Genomic DNA, 19,481 nt, shown 5'->3' on the forward strand with positions numbered 1-19,481 from the left:
TACATATTCAATGCAATCCCCATCAAATTACCAAAGGCATTTTTTATGGAACTAGAACAAATCATCTTAAAATTTGTTTGGAGACACAAAAGACCCTGAATAGTCAAAGCAGTCTTGAAGGTAAAAAACGGAGCTGGAGGAATCAGACTCCTTGACTTCAGACTATACTCTAAAGCTACAGTAATCAAGACAATATGGTACTGGCACCAAAACAGAAACATAGATCAATGGAACAAGATAGAAAGCCCAGAGATAAACCCATGCACCTATGGTCAACTAATCTATGAGAAAGGAGGCAAGGATATACAGTGGAGAAAAGACAGCCTCTTCAATATGTGGTGCTAGGAAAACTGGACAGCTACATGTAAACGAATGAAATTAGAACACTCCCTAACACCATGCACAAAAATCAGCTCAAAATGGATTCGTGACCTAAATGTAAGACCAGACATTATAAAACTCTTAGAGGAAAACATAGGAAGAACACCCTTTGGCTTAAATCACAGCAAGATCTATTTTGATCCACCTCTTAGAGTAATGGAAATAAAACAAAAATAAACAAATGGGGCCTAATGAAACTTCAAAACTTTTGTACAGCAAAGGAAACCATAAAGAAGATGAAAAGGGAACCCTCAGAATGGGAGAAAATAGTTGCAAATGAATCAACGGACAAAGGATTAACCTCCAAAATATACAAGCAGCTCATGCATCTCAATATTAAAGAAACAAACAACCCAATCCAAAAATGGGCAGAAGACCTAAATAGACATTTCTCCAAAGAAGACATACAGATGGACAAGAAGCACATGAAAAGCTGCTCAACGTCAGTAATTATTAGAGAAATGCAAATCAAAACTACAATGAGATATCACCTCACACCAGTTGGAATGTGCATCATCAGAAAATCTGCAAACAGCAAATGCTGGAGAGGGTGTGGAGAAAAGGGAACCCTCTTGCAATGTTGGTGGGAATGTAAATTGATACAGCCACTATGGAGAACAGTATGGAGTTTCCTTAAAAAACTAAAAACAGAACTACCATACAACCCAGCAATCCCACTACTGGGCATATACCCTGAGAAAACCATAATTCAAAAAGATTCCTGTACCACAATGTTCATTGCAGATCTATTTACAATAGCCAGGACATGGAAGCAACCTAAGTGTCCATCAACAGATGAATGGATAAAGAAGATATATATACACATATATACAATGGAATACTACTCAGCCATAAAAAGAAATGAAACTGAGTTACTTGAAGTGAGGTGGATGGACCTAGAGACTGTCATACAGAGTGAAGTCAGAAAGATAAAAACAAATATTGTGTGCTAACGCATATATATGGAATCTAAAAAAAAAAGGTTCTTAAGAACCTAAGGACAGGACAGGAATAAAGACGCAGATGTAGAGAATTGACTTGAGGACATGTGGAGTGGGAAGGGTAAGCTGGGAGGAAGTGAGAGAGTGGCATGGACATATATACACTACCAGACGTAAAGTAGATAGCTAGTGGGAAGCAGCCGAATAGCACAGGGAGATCAGCTCGGTGCTTTGTGACCGCCTAGAGGGCTGGGATAGGAAGGGTGTGAGGGAGGTGCAAGAGGGAGGGGACTTGCGTATATGTGCATGTGTATAGCTGATTCACTTGGTTATACAGCAGAAACTAACACACCATTGTAAAGCAATCATACTCCAATAAAGACGTTAAAAAAAAACAATGTATGTGACCATGCCAAAGAACTCCATTCCTTTGGAGAGGGTGACGCAAGCGCTGACTCTATCTGGACCAGGATCACAATTGCTACCAAATGTAACCAGTTGTTACTCCTAACTGGGTCCCTGATTACAATAATTCTCTTACTGATATTTGGCCCCTGCCTTCTTAATTTACTTGTCTAGTTTGTTCTTTCTAAGGACACAACAGTTTCCCAGACAAGTTGACAGTGATGCAGAGATTCCAGCCACTCCTTGGACGAGATCCTGCTGGAATAACAATAGGAGTAACCCTGGGCTCCTTAATAAGACTGGGTGAGAGCTCTGTGACCCCAAGTAGGTAGGGTCTATGAGCCCCATGCCAGCCTGAAGAAGCTACAAAAGACAGACTTTTGCACTTCATCCTCCCAATAAAGATTTCTTGGGGTTCATATCTCTCAGGGGGGATTTGAGACAGGAGATAGATGGGCTTCAGGCTGAGCAGCTTGACTTGTTCCCTATGGACAGATACTCCAAGATGAAGAGGAGGAGGAGCTAAGACGTGCTTAGATGAGAGACTACATATTTCTCATTTTCGAGGTCAAGGAGACCTTCCCGACTATATAAGCACAGAGAGGTTCCTTGGAGGTCAAAAAGGGAGTGATGTCAACCTACCCATAGGCCTCTTTGCTAGAATCCATCTTGGTTAAGAGATGTGCACGCACACAGGGGAGAACCCTGAGAAAAACCAAATATGGACTCAGAACCAGGCAAAGTGAGATGATTGGCCAAAATAAACCCAGAAGAAATGCCCCATATAAGTGATTCAAACTACCACGAGCACACAACTCTCTCTCTCTCTCTGAGACCACCTGTGTGTCTATCCACAAATACTCTTTTTCCTCCTAATAAACACTTTATTTTGTTTCACTACTTTCCATCTTTGTGGGAATTTATTTTTGCAAAGCCGAAGGGCCAGGGCATTGTCACTGGCCACTGGCCTAGTGTCTAGGATTCGGTGCTCTGACTGCCATGGCCTGACTTTAGTCTCTGGCCAGGGAACTGAAATTCTGCTTCAAGCTGCTCCAGGCCAAGGCCAACTGAGATCACTTCGTTCTTAATTTTGTTGTAAACCTAAAACTGCTCCAAAAAATAAAGTCTTTTTGAAAAGGGAACCCCCCAAAAATGCCTAGAAAACTCATGTAAAATTATCTAGGTTAAAAGGTAACTAGCCTTATGTAAATCCACGCTTGCTATGTCAAGCATAGAAAGCTTTTATGCTTGCTATACTTTTATTTTATTTTAAAATCTCAATTTTGCTTTGTAATTACAGCTTGTCAAATGCACAAATGTGACTTGTAAAAAGTTGTTTTGTAAGTTATTACATAGTAAATCTGAATGTTATTTTTGAAGAACAGTTCTATTAAACCTATAATTTTAACAAATGTATAGATTTGTGTAACTCCACAAAAATCAGGATAAAGAACAGTTTCATCACTGCCCCAAATGACCTCATGTTATCTCTTTATAGTCACATTTTAACCCCTGATGACCACTGATCTGTTCTACATCACTGTACTTCTGTCTTCTCTTGAATGTCACAAAAATGGAATCATACAGTATATAACCATGCCATGAGACTATCTTCTTCAACCAGCATAATTTCTTTAAGATCCATTAAAGTCATTGTGTGAATCAATAGTTTGTTTCTTTTTATTGATGTCTAGTACTCACTTCCCGAAGGATAGTTACACTCAATATGATTAACCATTGTTTTCTTTAGCACTTGAAAAATGTTTTGTCACTTCTTTCTTGTCTTCATGGTTTCAGATGAGAACACTACTGTCATTCAAATCGGTGTTTCCCTACAGGATATTTTTCTCTGCTTGCTTTCAATACTCTTTTTTTTTCCCAACAGTCCAGATATTTTTTTTGAATTTTATTTTATTTACTTTTTATACAGCAGGATCTTATTAGTTATCTATTTTCTACATATTAGTGTATATATGTCAATCCCAATCTTCCAATTCATCCTCCCCCAACTGCTTTCCCCCCTTGGTGTCCATACGTTTGTACTCTACATGTGTCTCTATTTCTGCCCTGCAAACTGGTTCATCTGTACCATTTTTTTTAGGTTCCATGTATATGCATTAATACACAACATTTGTTTTTCTCTTTCTGACTTACCTCACTCTGTATGACAATCTCTAGATCCATCCATGTCTCTACAAATGACCAATTTCTTTCCTTTTTATGGCTCAGTAATATTCTATTTTATATATGTACCACATTTTCTATATCCAGTCGTCTGCTGATGGGCATTTAGGTTGCTTCCATGACCTGGCTACTGTAAATAGTGCTGCAATGAACATTAGGGTGCATGTGTCTTTTTGAATTATGGTTTTCTCTGGGTATATACCCAGTAGTGGGATTGCTGGGTCATATGGTAATTCTATTTTTAGCTTTTTAAGGAACCTCCATACTGTTCTCCATAGTGGCTGTATCAATTTACATTCCCACCAACAGTGCAAGAGGGTTCCCTTTTCTCCACACCCTCTCCAACATTTGTTGTTTGTAGATTTTCTGATGATGCCCATTCTAACTGGTGTGAGGTGATACCTCATTGTAGTTTTGAGTTGCAATTCTCTAGTAATTAGTGACGTTGAGCATCTTTTCATGTGTTTCTTGACCATCTGTATGTCTTCTTTGCAGAAATATCTATTTAGGTCTTCTGCCCATTTTTGGATTGGGTTGTTTGTTTTTTTAATATTGAGCTGCATAAGCTTTTTATATATTTTGGAGATTGATTCTTTGTCTGTTGATTCATTTGCAAATATTTTCTCCCATTCTGAGGGTTGTCTTTTGGTCTTGTTTGTAGTTTCCTTTGCTTTGCAAAAGCTTTTACGTTTCATTAGGTCCCATTTGTTTATTTTTGTTTTTATTTCCATTATTCTAGGAGGTGGATCAAAAAAGATCTTGCTGTGATTTATGTCAAAGAGTGTTCTTCCTGTGTTTTCCTGTTAAGACTTTTATAGTGTCCGGTGTTACATTTAGGTCTCTAATCGATTTTGAGTTTATTTTTGTGTATGGTGTTAGGGAGTGTTCTAATTTCATTCTTTTACATGTAGCTGTCCAGTTTTCCCAGCACCACTTATTGAAGAGGCTGTCTTTTCTCCATTGTATATCCTTGCCTCCTTTGTCATAGATTTGTTGACCATAGGTGCATAAGTTTATCTCTGGGCTTTCTATCCTGTTCCATTGATCTATATTTCTGTCTTTGTGCCAGTACCATATTGTCTTGATTACTGTAGCTTTGTAGTATATTGTGAAGTCAGGGAGTCTGATTCCTCCAGCTCTGTTCTTTTCCCCTCAAAACTGCTTTTGCTATTCGGGGTCTTCTGTGTCTCCATATAAATTTTAAGATTTTTTGTTCTAGTTCTGTAAAAAATTCCACTGGTAATCAGATAGGGATTGCAATGAATCTGTAGATTGCTTTGGGTAGTAGAGTCATTTTCACAATATTAATTTTTCCAATCCAAGAACATGGTATATTTCTCCATCTTTTAGTTTCATCTTTGATTTATTTCATCAGCATCTTATAGTTTTCTGAGTACAGGTCTTTTACCTCCATAGGTAGGTTTATTCCTAGGTATTTTATTCTTTTTGTTGCAATAGTGAATGGGAATGTTTCTTTAATTTCTCTTTCTGGTCTTTCATTGTTATTGTGTAGGAATGCAAGAGATTTCTGTGCATTAATTTTCTATCCTGCTATTTTACCAAATCCATTGATTAGCTCTAGTAGTTTTCTGGTGGCATCTTTAAGATTCTCTATGTATAGCATCATGTCATCTGCAAACAGTGATAGTTTTACTTCTTCTTTTCCGATTTGTATTCCTTTTATTTCTTTTTCTTCTCTGATTACCGTGGCTAGGACTTCCAGAACTATGTTGAATAATAGTGTAGAGAGGGGACATCCTTGTCTTATTTCTGATCTTAGAGGAAATGCTTTCAGTTTTTCACCATTGAGAATGATGTTTGCTGTGGGTTTGTCGTATATGGCCTTTATTATATTGAGGTAGGTTCCCTCTATGCTGACTTTCTGGAGAGTTTTTATCATAAATGGGTGTTGAATTTTGTCAAAAGCTTTTTCTGCATCTATTGTGATGATGATATGGTTTTTATTCTTCAATTTGTCAATATGGTGTATCACATTGATTGATTTACCTCCTTGCATCCCTGGGATAAATCCCACTTGATCATGGTGTATGATCCTTTTAATGTGTTTTTGAATTCTGTCTGCTAGTATCTTGTTGAGGATTTTTGCATCTATGTTCATCAGTGATATCGGTCTGTGATTTTCTTTTTTTCTAGCATCTTTGGTTTTTGTATCAGGGTGATGGTGGCCCCTTAGAATGAGTTTGAGTGTGTTCCATCCTCTGCAATTTTTTGGAAGAGTTTGAGAACAATGGGTGTTAGTTCTTCTCTGAATGTTTGATAGAATTCACCTGTGAAGCCATCTGGTCCCAGACTTTTGTTTGTTGGAAGATTCTTAATCACAGTTTCAATTTCATTACTTGTGATTGGTCTGTTCATATTTTTTATTTCTTCCTGGTTCAGTCTTGGAAGGTTATACCTTTCTAAGAATTTGTCCATTTCTTCCAGGTTGTCCATTTTATTGGCATAGAATTGCTTGTAGTAGTCTCTTAGGATGCTCTGTATTTCTTTTGTGTCCATTGTTACTTTTCCTTTTTCATTTCGAATTTTACTGACTTGAGTCCTCTCCCTCTTTCTTGATGAGTCTGGCTAAAGGTTTGTCAAGTTTGTTTACGCTCTCAAAGAACCAGCTTTTAGTTTTATTGATCTTTGATATTGTTTTCTTTGTTTCTATTTCATTTATTTCTGCTCTGATCTTTATGATTTCTTTCCTTCTACTAACTTTGAATTTTGTTTGTTCTTCTTTCTCTAGTTCCTTTAGGTGAAGGGTTAGATTGTTTATTTGAGATTTTTCTTGTTTCTGGAGGTAGGCTTGTATTTCTATAATCTTCCCTCTTACAACAGCTTTTGCTGCATCCCATAGGTTTTGGGTCGTCGTGTTTTCATTATAATTTTTCTCTAGGTACTTTTTGATTTCCTCTTTGATTTCTTCAGTGATCTCTTGGTTATATATAACATATTGTTTAGCCTCCATGTGTTTGTATATTTTACGTTTTTTTCCTGTAATTTATTTCTAATCTCATAGTGTTGTGGTCAGAAAAGATGCTTGATATGATTCCAATTTTCTTAAATTTACCAAAGCTTGATTTGTGACCCAAGATGTGATCTTTCCTGGAGAATGTTCGATGTGCCCTTGAGAAGTGTAATCTGCTGTTTTTGGATGGAATGTTCTATAAATATAAATTAAATCTATCTGGTCTATTTTGTCATTTAAAGCTTGTTTCCTTATTAATTTTCTGTTTGGATGATCTGTCCATTGGTGTAAATAAGGTGTTAAAATCTCCCACTATTATTGTGTTACTGTCAATTTCCTCTTTTATAGCTGTTAGCAGTTGCCTTATGGAATGAGGTGCTCCTATGTTGCGTGCATATATATTTATAATTGTTATATCTTCTTCTTGGATTGATGCCTTGGTCATTATGTAGTGTCCTTCCTTGTCTCTTGTAACTCCCTTTATTTTAAAGTTTATTTTATTTGATATGAGCATTGCTACTCCAGCTTTCTTTTGATTTCCATGTGCATAGAATATTTTTTTCCATCCCCTCACTTTCAGTCTGATTGTGTCCCTAGGTCTGAAGTGGGTCTCGTGTAGACAGCATATATATGGGTCTTTTTTTTTTGTATCCATTCAGTGAGCCTTCGTCTTTTGGTTGGAGCATTTAATCCAAGCATGTTTAAGGTAATTATTGATATGTACGTTCCTATTACCATTTTCTTAATTTCGGGGGGTTTGTTTTTGTAGGTCCTTTTCTTCTTTTGTGTTTCCCACTTAGAGAATTTCCTCTGGCATTTGTTGTACAGCTGGTTTGATGGTGCTGAATTCTCTTAGCTTTTGTTTGTTTGTAAAGTTTTTGATTTCTCCGTCGAATCTGAATGAGATCCTTGCCGGGTAGAACAATCTTGTTTGTAGGTTCTTCCCTTTCATCACTTTAAATATATCATACCACTTCCTTCAGGCTTGTAGAGTTTCTGCTGGGAAATCAGCTGTTAACATTTTGGGTGTTCCCTTGTATGCTATTTGTTGTATTTCCCTTTTTGCTTTCAATAATTTTTCTTTGTCTTTAGTGTTTGTCAATTTGATTACTATGTGTCTGTTGTGTTTCTTCTTGGGTTTATCCTGCATGGGACTCTCTGTGCTTCCTGGACTTGGGTGGCTATTTCCTTTCCCATGTTAGGGAAGTTTTTGACTATAATCACTTCAAATATTTTCTTGGGTCCTTTCTCTCTCTATTCTCCTTCTGGGACCCTTATAATGTGACTGTTGTTGTGTTTAATGTTGTCCCAGAGGTCTCTTAGGCTGTCATAATTTCTTTTCATTCTTTTTTCTTTATTCTGTTCTATGGTAATGAATTCCACCATTTGTCTTCCAGGTCACTTATCTGTTCTTTTGCCTCAGTGATTCTGCTATTGATTCCTTCTAGTGTATTTTTCATTTCAGTTGTTGTATCATTCATCTCTGTTTGTTTGTTCTTTAATTCTTCTAAGTGTTTGTTCTTTAATTCTTCTAGGTCTTTGTTAAACATTTCTTGCGTCTTCTCAATCTTTGCCTACATTCTTTTCTTTGGTCCTGGATCATCTTCACTATCATTTTTCTGGATTCTTTTTCTGGAAGAATTCCTATCTTCACTTCATTTAGTTGTTTTTCTGAGGTTTTATCTTGTTCCTTCATCTGGCACAAAGTCCTCTACCTTTTCATTTTGTCATTCTTTCTATGAATGTGGTTTTCCTTCCACAGGCTGCAGAATTGTAGTTCTTCTTGTTTCTGCTCTCTGTCCTCTCAGTAATCTTTTCTTTCTCTTGAGCTTTCAGAAGTTTAATTATGATGTGTCCTGTTGTGGTTGTGTTTCAATTTATCCTATTTGTGACATAATAAACTTCTTGAATGTGAGTTTATTTGTTTCACCAAATTTGGGAGACTTTTAGCCATTATTTCTTTCAGTGTTACTTTCTTTCTCCTCCTCCTCTGAGACTGAAAATATCAATGTTGAATGTTTTATTACTGACCTGCCAATCCCTGAGGTTCTGTTCATTATTTTCAGTCTATTTACTCTGTTGTTCAGATTAGATAAATTTTATTGTATGTTCTCATGTCCTCTGATTATTCCTTCTGTCATCTTCACTCTACTAGTCAGCACATCCAGCAAGCTTTTTATTTCTGTTTTGTATTTTTCTGTTCCATGTCTTTTCTTTTTTTTAAAAAAAACGTTTTTATTGTAGTATAATTGCTTTACAATGGTGTGTTAGTTTCTGCTTTATAACAAAGTGAATCAGTTATATATATACATATATACCCATATCTCTTCCCTCTTGCATCTCCCTCCCTCCCACCCTCCCTATCCCACCCTTCTAGCTGGTCACAAAGCACCGAGCTGTTCTCCCTGTGCTAACTTCTATTCCTTTGCTTGGATTTTCCATTTTTGCATTTGTTTCAAGATTTTTTTTATTGCTTGTTGAATCATTTTATGCTTGTTTCTTTGAAATAATTGTCAGAAAATACTAACATTTGATTCATTTCAGTGTTGGCATCAGTTAATTTTTTGTCATTTCAGTTCCTGTTTGTTTCTTGTACAGTTTTCAATATTAATTTAGAAGATCTGGATTCTTTCTTTTTAAATAAAACTTAGTAGGTATTCACGATTTTAGCTTATTATGCCAGTCCTGTCCCAATAAGGGGGGTTTGTTCCAAGGACAATCTAATTTTCCATCTTTGCAGTATTATTTTTGTTTTTTTGGTGTATCTCATTCCTCTGGATCTGTACTGGTCCCTGCTGGTGCTGCTTGAGAGTGAGGAAGGAACTTCTCCAAACTGGGTTACCTGGTGTCTCTCAATGGGTGAGGGAAACACTGTTCTGCAGAGACAAAGTGCTGGTGGTGGTATGAACCCCCTTCCCTGTGCCCTTGGCTGAGTGGTTTGTCTGGGTGGGGGAGGGGAGTGTCAGACCTTGATGGGAAGGAGTCATTTTCCAGGCTGGGCTGCCTGTTGTGGCAATTCCCCTTCCTAGTGCCCCTGGACCATGTGTTGTGGTAGAGAAGTGAGGGGTAAAGAGGTGGGAAGGGGGCTTCAGACTTGCTGGGAAAGGAGAGCTCTTATCCTAGGTACTTACTGTTAGCAAAGCTTCTAATCAATTGACTCCCCTGGTTAGTTCCCCTGGGCTCACCTAGTGTTAGTGGTAGGACTCCCATTTGATCCTGGGGAGGAATGTACCTACTTGGGCTACCTTATGTTGCTATAAGGGGATTGGGAGATTCTGGGTCTGTATCACCTCTCCTGATACTTTATTCCTCAATACCAGGGGTCCCTAAGCAGTTCACCTTCCTTTTACCATCTTTCAGCGTTCTCCTTTAATTGTTCCTTGTATTACTTCCAGTGTTTATTATTGTTCTCAGTGGAGAGGAGCAGAGAGAGATGTCAGTGCCATCTTAGCTCAAAGTCCTGAGTTCTCTATTTCAATTTTAAAATTAAGAATAAAGTCTCTGGATCTGGCAAATAGATATCTGATACTGATAGCCTCTCTCCCATTTTCTAGATGAGGTTCAGTCCTACAGACACAGAGGTTATATAATGAAGGAGAAATGCAAGTATATTTGAGGAATGCAAGTATAATGAGGAAGCACAAGTTCTTCCTCTGAATATTCCTCCTGTCAATCTCCAAAGAAGTCCTGTACTGTGGATGGGAATATCCAAGACATCTTGCAATGATTAGATATTGACTTGGGGTTAATGCTACTTCCTGGGGTCTCCAAATACCATTTGTCTCCACTAGTCAGCGTGAATACTCTTGGGATCCAGGTGATAAATACAATTTTGACTTTAATTTTCCTCATATTATGCCCTGTAAGTATGTAGTATACATGCTACTAAAATTAAGATAAATTCTAATAAAATTCAAGCACCTGCAATCTTGGAAGTTCTGGGTGTCCAATAGTGTGGGCACATTAGGACAAACCTCCCAAAATGGAAAACAATTTCTGTTTTAAATTCCTGACTTCTAAGAAATATGCACCTCACTTGTGGGCATCTTTGAATTTTAGAGGAAACACAAAACACTATTGCATATATTGTGCTGATCCCAATAGTAAGCGGTCTGCAGATATCCAGGCATGGGTGGGTCTCAGAGCAGAAGAGCATTCTCCAGTGAGAGCCAGAGGATGATTGCATTCAGGTCCCAGAGCCACCATTTTGTGTGATCTTGGACAAATCTATCCTGCTTTGGTTTGCTCACTGGTAAACTGGAAATAAAAATAATAACACTTCATAAGGCTTTTAGGAGAGTTATAAGAAACAACCTATGCAAAATACTTAAAGTCAGAAATATATACATACATATATATATTTTGCTATGCCTGGTGGCATGTGGGACCTTAGTTCCCTGACCAGTGATCAAACCCATGTCCCCTGCATTGGGAGCAAGGAGTCTTAACCATTGGATAATCAGGGAAGTCTCTGAAATATATTTTTAAGAAATGTCAGTTATTAGTTCCTTTACTCATATTATCATTACTGTAATTATTTTTATAATTGTTACTATGTGACTAAGAAAAATGAAGACTTCTTTAGATTTGGTTGGATATTTTTATTTCAAATATTTTCCACCAATCTGTGGCTTGCTCTTTTCATTCTTTTAATGGTGTCTTCTGCTACAGAAACTCTTAATTTTCATGAATTTAAAATTATCAATCTTTTCCTTTTGGTTTAATGTTTTTTGTGTGTGAAGATGTTAACTTCTAGAAACTATTTGTATTTTTTATGTTTAGCTCTATAAACCATCTGGAATTGATTTCTGTGTAGAGTTTGTTGTTAGGTTCAAGATTCCTTCTTTTATCCATTTGGATATTCAATGAATCCAGTGAAATTTATTGCAAGGACCATCTTTCCCCTGTTATACTATGGTGGCAAAGATGATAGATAGATAAATAGATGATAGATAGATAGATAGATAGATAGATAGATAGATAGATAGATAATAGATAAATAGATAGATCTGTGTGTCTTTTTAAAAAAATTCTCTTTTGTTACTTCAGTCCTTTTGTCCCTTTCTGTGCCAAAATCATATTTTGTTAATTATAGTAGCTTTTAAATAAGACTCTATATCCAGTGGATAAGCCCTCCAACTTTGTTGAAGATGTTCTTGGTTTTTCTTATGTCTTTACAAGATTCAGCTTATAAATTTCCACAAATGGCCTGCTAGGATTTTGACGATTTAATTGAATCTATAGATCAAAGCAGAGAGAACTCATGTCTTTACAACATTATATCATCCAATTTTGGACCATGGTATATTTCTCTAATGATTTAGGTGTTCTTTAATATTTTTCAGTAATGTTATTGAGCCTTCTGTGTAGTTTTCTTGCACATCCTTCCTTTCTTTCTTTTCTCTGTCTTATTAACAGAGTAGAGTTCACAAATCTGAAGTGTTCAACCAGATTAGCTTTTAGATATCCAGGTACATATGTAATCATCATTTAGAACAGGCTGTAATATATTTTCAGCACCTCAGCAGAATCTCTGTGCTCTTTCCTAATTGATACCTCTCCCCCAAAGGTAACAGCTATTCTGACCTCTAGTAGCAGAGACAACATTGTGTTTGAATTTTATATTTGGAAGCACACAGGATATGCCTTTTAAAAATTTATTTATTTATTTATTTTTAATAGTAGGTCCTTGTTGTTTATCTATTTTAAACATAGCAGTGGGATAGATTGAGAGTTTGGGATTGACAGGATATATCTTTTTGAGTATGGCCTTTTAAAATCAAATTTATATCTGTGATATTCATGCACAATGTTGTGTGTTGTAGGGTTTAATATTTATTATTATTGTGTTGCATTTCACATTGTTAACATACCTATTTACTCATTCTATTAATAAACATTTGTGTTATTTCTGTTTGGGACTATTATGCTGCTGTAAACATTATTGTACATGTTTTTTGGTAAGCATAGCACTTTCAACTCTTAGTCATATATCCCCAAATTGCTGGATCAGATAGGCTATCTATCTGTCATCTATCTGTCTGATACTCCCTACTATAGTGTGTATACATGGTTGTTATATATAGTTGGTTGGTACTGTGCAATTATTACCAAACTGGTACACCCATTTACACTTCTACCAGCAATATATGAATTTTAGCCATTATGGTAAATAGATACTGAAGTACCTGTTCAAGTATATTTGACTCATTTTATATTGTGCTCATTTTATATTGGACCATTGATATTTTCATAATCATTTGTAAAATTTCTTGTTACAATTTAGATGAGTGATTGTTTAATTTATTGTATGGTAAGTATCTTCTTCCTGTATGTGGCTTGCCTTTTTTATTCTCATAATATTGTACTTTGCTAAATGGAAATTCTTGATTTTTATAAAGTCAAATTTATTAGTTACTTTTTGTAGTTGGTGGTGTTGTGTCCTGTTCTTGCTCTAAACTTGCAAAGATATTTTCCCATGTTTTCTTTGAGAAATATTATTGTTTTTATCTTTAACTTTTACATCTATGATCCATTCCAAATGAAATTTTATGTATGGTGTTAGGTAGACGTCAAGATTTATTTTTTTATTACATATGCCTAGCCAGTTGACACAGCATTATTTATTGAAATGATGATCATCATTTTTTTACTGAATTGCAGTCATTCCTTTGTTGTAAATCAAGTGACTACAAATTTATGGGTGTGTTTCTTGTTTGTTACTCTATTTCAATGTTTTATTTTTTCCTTGTGCCAGTATCCATGCTTAATTATTTACTAATGATTTATAATAGTTATTGATATGTAGTAGTATAAATCCTCCAGCTTTGTTCTACTGTGTGTGTTTTTTTAATTGATTGCTCTGGCTATTTACATTCTTTCATTTCATATAAATTTTAGAATCCTAATTTAGAAACCTACTTGGATTTTGACTGGATTGCATTGAATCTATAGATCAGTTTGGAGACAGAGGAGATTGACATCTTAACAACATTGAAATGTCCAATCTATTTAAGAGTATTTAGCTCCATTTATTTAAGTCTCTTAAATTTCCCTCAACAATGTTTTGACTTTGATTAGATTTATTCATAGGTAACTTTATATTCTTGATACTATTGTAAATAGTGTTAAGTTGCTTTTTAAATTGTTTTCTTATTGTTTGCTGATAGTGTTTATAAAAACAATAGAAATGAAGCTAACTTGTTATATTGGCCTTGATATCAGCAGGTTTTCTAAAATCAAAATCATTTATTTATAGATTCTTTTGGGTTTTCTGTGTAAACAATCTTCAAATAGTGAGTATTCACCTTCCTAATTTCTACTAGTCTTACCTTTCTTGCCTTTTTACACAGCATACAACCTCCAGCACAATACTGAATATAGGTGGCGTAGTGGACGTCTTTGTCTTGTCCCTCACCTCAAGGAGAAACATCCAATATCATCATTATTTTACTGTGAACTGTGGTTTTTTTCATAGGTACCCTTAAAGATACTAGAAACTTATTTCTATTTCTAGTAGCTATGGTCCGAATGTTTGTGACACTCCCAAATTTTTTTGTTGAAATCCTAATGCCCAGTGTGATGATTTTAGGAAGTGGGGCCTTTGGGAGGTGATTAGGTCATGAAGGTGGAACCCTCATGAATGGGATTCCTGCTCTTATAAAAGAGATCCCACAGCCCTCCCTAGCCCTTTCCACCATGTGAGGACACTGAAACATGTCAGCAGTCTCCCACCTGGAAGAGGGCCCTCACCAGAGGCTGGCCATGCTGGCAGGCACTGTGATCTTGGCCTTTCAGCCCCCAGAACTGTGAGAAACAAAGTTCTGATGTTTATAAGCCACTCAATCTCTGGTATTTTGTTATGGCAACCTGAACAGACTAGGATACTAGTTAACTAGGAATATTTAATTATAAACAATTGTTGATTTTATCAAAAGTTTTGTTCTTTACCTTTTACATCAGGGGTCCCCAACCCCCCAGGCCACAGACTGGTAGTCTGTGGCTTGTTAGGAACCAGGCCGCACAGCAGGAGGTGAGTGGTGGGCTAGTGAGTGAAGCTTGATCTGCCACTCCCCATCGCTCCCCATCGCTTGCATTACCACCTGAACAATGCCCCCCCTCGTCCATGGAAAAATCATCTTCCGCAAAACCGTTTCCTGGTGCCAAAAAGTTGGGGACTGCTGTTTTACATGACCATTTGTCTCTTCTCCTTTATTCTGTACATGTAATAGATAATACCGATTAATTTTTTTAAAAAAGTGTACTTGGTTATGTGTGTCTTCCTTGTATGATTGTTGCTCCATTGAAGATGATGGAGCATCTTTTCTTCTGGCTGCTTTTATGGATTTGTTCTTGTCTTTAGTTTTCAGCTGTTTTACTCTGATGTGATTTGGTGTACTTTTCTTTTTAACCAGCATGGAATTCAGAGACTTTCTTGATTGTATGACTTGTCATATTTCATCTATTTTAGAAAAATCTGTGGCCAGTGTTATTTTGTTTGTTGTGTTTATTTCATTCATTATCACTTCTCTCTCTCTAGGATGAGAGTAACATATATGGTAGAGCTCTTTTCCATGCTTCATGTGCCTCTGGTATTCATTTCTGTATTTTTCAATCTTTATTCTCTTTAGGCTTCCATCTGGATATTTTTTACTGACATGTTTACCAGTTTATTGGTACTTTCTTCTTCCCTGTCTAATCTATCTTTATACTCATCTGAGTTAGTAATTTTAGTAATACTTTTATTTACAAGACTGTCCATTTGATTTATTTTTATGCAGTTCTCTGTTAAAACTTGTTATTGTGTCCTCTATTGTGAATATATTAATTATAATTATTTTAAAGACCCTGTCTAATAATTCTAATTTTTAGGTAACCAATTAATTTGTTCTTATTATCTATTTTCTTAGAGTTAGCCATTTGGTCCTGTATCCTGGTGTTCCTTATAATTTTGTATTAAATGCTTGTCACTGTGTATGAAAATTTGTGGAAACTCTGGGGGATATTACTTTTCTCCAGATAGGATTTAATGCTCTCCTTTCAGGCATATATACCAGGAGGAGGGCAACCTGATTCAACCAAGAGTAAAAGTTTTGAGTCTGGATATCAGACTATTTAAAGGCTGGCTTATTTCTGGATTGTCCTTGTTCCTGGAAAATAGACTTTCAGGGTTTCAACCCAAGTGGTACCATATTTACAAATCATTTTCCCTCCTTGCTGAACTCTAAACTCCATTTTTCCCACCAGCACCATGAGACAAATGAAAGGTCTGCATAAACATTTAACCTCTCAATATCTGCTCAGTGATTAATTTTTCAGCTTCTTACCCTTCCATAGCTTAGGTTTTGACATGAGAGTAAAATCTCACAGAATTCAGGGCTCCCTTGTCTGAGGTCCTTTTCTCTGGAATCAGATCAATCAAGATCTGACTGACTTGGTAGCCCTAAGAAGTCTCAATGCTGAAAATCAGCAGATGTTCCAAGGGGAAAATGTGGAAGAGAGTATCTAACCTACCTCAATGTTTTCCTTTCCCCAAGATCATGGTGCTCAAGTTCTGGGTGCCTTGGTTTCTCTCCAGAAACTTCAAAGAGCTGTTGGTCATTGTTTGTTTCTGTTTGTTTTTAAATACAGCTTTCTTGGCAGGAAGCTTAGTCTGATAAAAACTACTTAATCATTGCCAGAATTATGTCTCCTACTGCTGTTATTTCTTCATGTTGTTGTATGAGAGATATTCCAAAGCAAATTTGGTGAAACTAGAAAAAGGATAGCTACCATATATGTGGATTGGTTACTGGATGTAGTTGTTGATGCTATTTTCCAATGTTGGTAGAGGGTAAGTGCACATTTTCCATTTTATGAAGATGTCAATTTGGGTATGCTATTTTTAGAAGAAGGGTGTGTATGAATGGTAAACACCCAAAGGGGTGGCGTATTTGGAACTTGTAATATTTTCAACTTGAAAACATCTGGAAATTCTTCAAGTTGCCCCAGTACTCACTTTGTAATCTTGATCTATATCATTACAAATGGCAAAATGTCAAGATACAGTGTCTCTGTAACCCATGGCAACTTCTGCTTGTGCCTGAATCATAATCCAGCAAATCAGATGTTTCTCTCCAGCAATTTCAATCTGAAACAAGTCATTCCAGGGACACTGGAAAATTCAAGTGGACAGCAGTTGTGGAGTCCATTATATAAAGAAGAGAGTCCAGTGTCCCACAGCAGAAGGCTTTTTCTGTGGCATGGTTCTGACTGTGGTTCTGACTGCCATGCTTCCTTTGGTTTCTGCCCATTTTCAGAGTTTTACTGGAAACTTAACATCAATTATGTAAATTAAATTTGGATTTTTTTGGTTTGCTTGTACTCAGAAGCCTTGGTAAGTATACTGTCAGTGTTTGTACTAAAAAATCCAGTGTCAGAGGAAAGTATGAAGGACGAGTTGAAGTAGAATATTCAACATAGGTCCTCAAAGCAGGACATATAAGTGATATATCAAAAATCCATCTAAACAGCCAATACATGTCAGAGAATTAAAGAAAAAAGGCAGTATAAAAAACTGAATGGACTAAATAGCAAATACCAGGAAATAATGATACAAAACACAATGATGGAGTTATGTATTCCCAGGAACCACATGGGAAAGCAATTCCATTTAAAGGGATTGCAACAGAACAAAAAATAGTAAAACAACAACAATACAATATGTCAAAGTATGGGTCATGTCCTCTTGTTGTATAGAGTCTAATAAAGGAAATTGGACATTTGTGTACCTATAACAAAAAACCAAAATGTCCAATTTCATTTTAAAAAAGAATATATAAAAGGACCCCAAGGAAGAAAAGGTAAAATTAATCTGGGTAATTGGGGAAGAGTAGTATACAGTATTGGCCTGAAACTTACCTTGGAGGATTGGAGGCAAACAGATGGAAGGAAGTAGGGAAAGGGCATTCTGAGCAGAAGGAGGTAGAAGTATAGGGTGTTTACAGAAAACAAGTACTGAAGATCCCACATGGATTCAGAGAAAGAATGAGAAGTAGAGTCAGGCAATTAAGGTTGGAAAGATTGTTTGAGAGAATCAGACAATGGAGGGTATTTAATGTCATGCTAAAAATTTGAATCTTATCATGGAGGTCGAAGGGAGCCAGGAAAATATTTGGGACAGTGTATTGACAATTAAATCTGTTTTAGAAACAGTATTAATTTGCATAAAAGTTATTTGGTCAAAAGGTACAAACTTCCAGTTATAAGGTAAATAAGTACTAGGGATGTAATGTACAACATGATTAGCATGGTTAATATAAATAACACTGTTGTATGTTATATATGAAAGCTGTCTAGAGAGTAAATCCTAAGAGCTCGTATCAATGGAAAAAATTATTTTTCTTTTATTTTCTGTATATCTGAGATGATGGATGTTCACTAAACTTACTGTGATAATCCTTCCATGATCTATGCAAGTCAAATCATTATTCTGTGCACCTTAAACTTATACAGTGCTGTATGTCAATTATATCTCAATAAAACTGGATAAAAATAATAGTAAAAAAAGTAATAGCTCAGCTAAAAAAAGGTGTGTTGACAAACGTCATGGGTTGAAAGAATGTTAGTTACCACTTGTGAGGAGCTCTATCTCTCCCTTTCTGTCTCTCTCTGTCTCCACCTCTCTCATCTATCACTCTTAGTAATAGTAAAATAAAATATTTTGAGAGTGTCAAAACATAATGTATCAGGAAATAGACCCAAAGATTCAAAAGTAGAATTAATGGGAGATCAATCACTGGAGATGGGAAAAGAAAGGAATAAGGAATATTTATAGCCAATTATCAATGGAAACTCAAAGGAGAAACTGGTTTGTGGCAAGAAATACTTTTTAAAATTTAGTTTTGAATTTGAGATGACAAAGGACATATAGGTAGACATATTCAACTGACAAAATCAGGATGGGAGATCACATTTTCAAAAGTTTCTATTCATTTATGTATCTCTCTATCTACCTGTGTGTATGTATGCATGCATGTATGTATGTTTCTATCTATCTGTCTGTCCATCTGTCTATCTATCTACCTACGTACCTACTATGTATCATCTACCTTATAAGTGCCTCGTATTTATGTTGGGTCCACCAGGATAATCCAGAATAATCTCCCCATCTCAAGATCCTTAACTTAATCACATCTACAGAGTCATTTTTGCCATATAAGGTAACATTGGCAGGTTCTAGGGACAAGGACCCCATTGGGATGGCCATTTTTCAGCCTACCACAGCCACCTTACTCTATTGCTTTCTATCCTTCTCATTTTGGGGGGTGATACAGCCTTAAGTAATTTTATTTCAGGGTACATGGGAGGTGAATTTTCTTACTCCTAGATTTAAAAAAATTCTCTTGATAAATATATTACCTGGATCTAAAACACTATAGCCAAAATACCAAAAATTTTGCTAATTTTGACATTACTCAATTTCTAGCATTAAGTGCTTCCTCTGAATATTCTTGTTCAGGCTGATTCTTGTTCTGCTGTTGATAACACTGTTTGCTCTCTGGAACTGTTTTTAATCATGTTTTTATTTTTTGGATATGAAACAAAATCCAGAACATAGA

At 36.1% G+C, this 19,481-nt stretch overlaps 1 long non-coding RNA gene across 2 annotated transcripts in view; it reads left to right on the forward strand.

The window, feature by feature from the left end:
- Positions 1 to 12,907, forward strand: part of LOC309624921 — a 999,471-nt gene extending 986,564 nt beyond the window's left edge. For both annotated transcript variants that reach the window (XR_014242210.1, XR_014242211.1), the window contains exon 3: positions 4,610 to 12,907. This is a non-coding gene — a long non-coding RNA (uncharacterized lncRNA). The remainder of the gene's footprint in view (positions 1 to 4,609) is intronic.
- The last annotated feature ends 6,574 nt before the right edge of the window (positions 12,908 to 19,481 follow it).

This window comes from Balaenoptera borealis (assembly GCF_965194805.1).
Source record: "Balaenoptera borealis genome assembly, chromosome: 3".
Classification (NCBI taxonomy): Eukaryota; Metazoa; Chordata; class Mammalia; order Artiodactyla; family Balaenopteridae; genus Balaenoptera; species Balaenoptera borealis.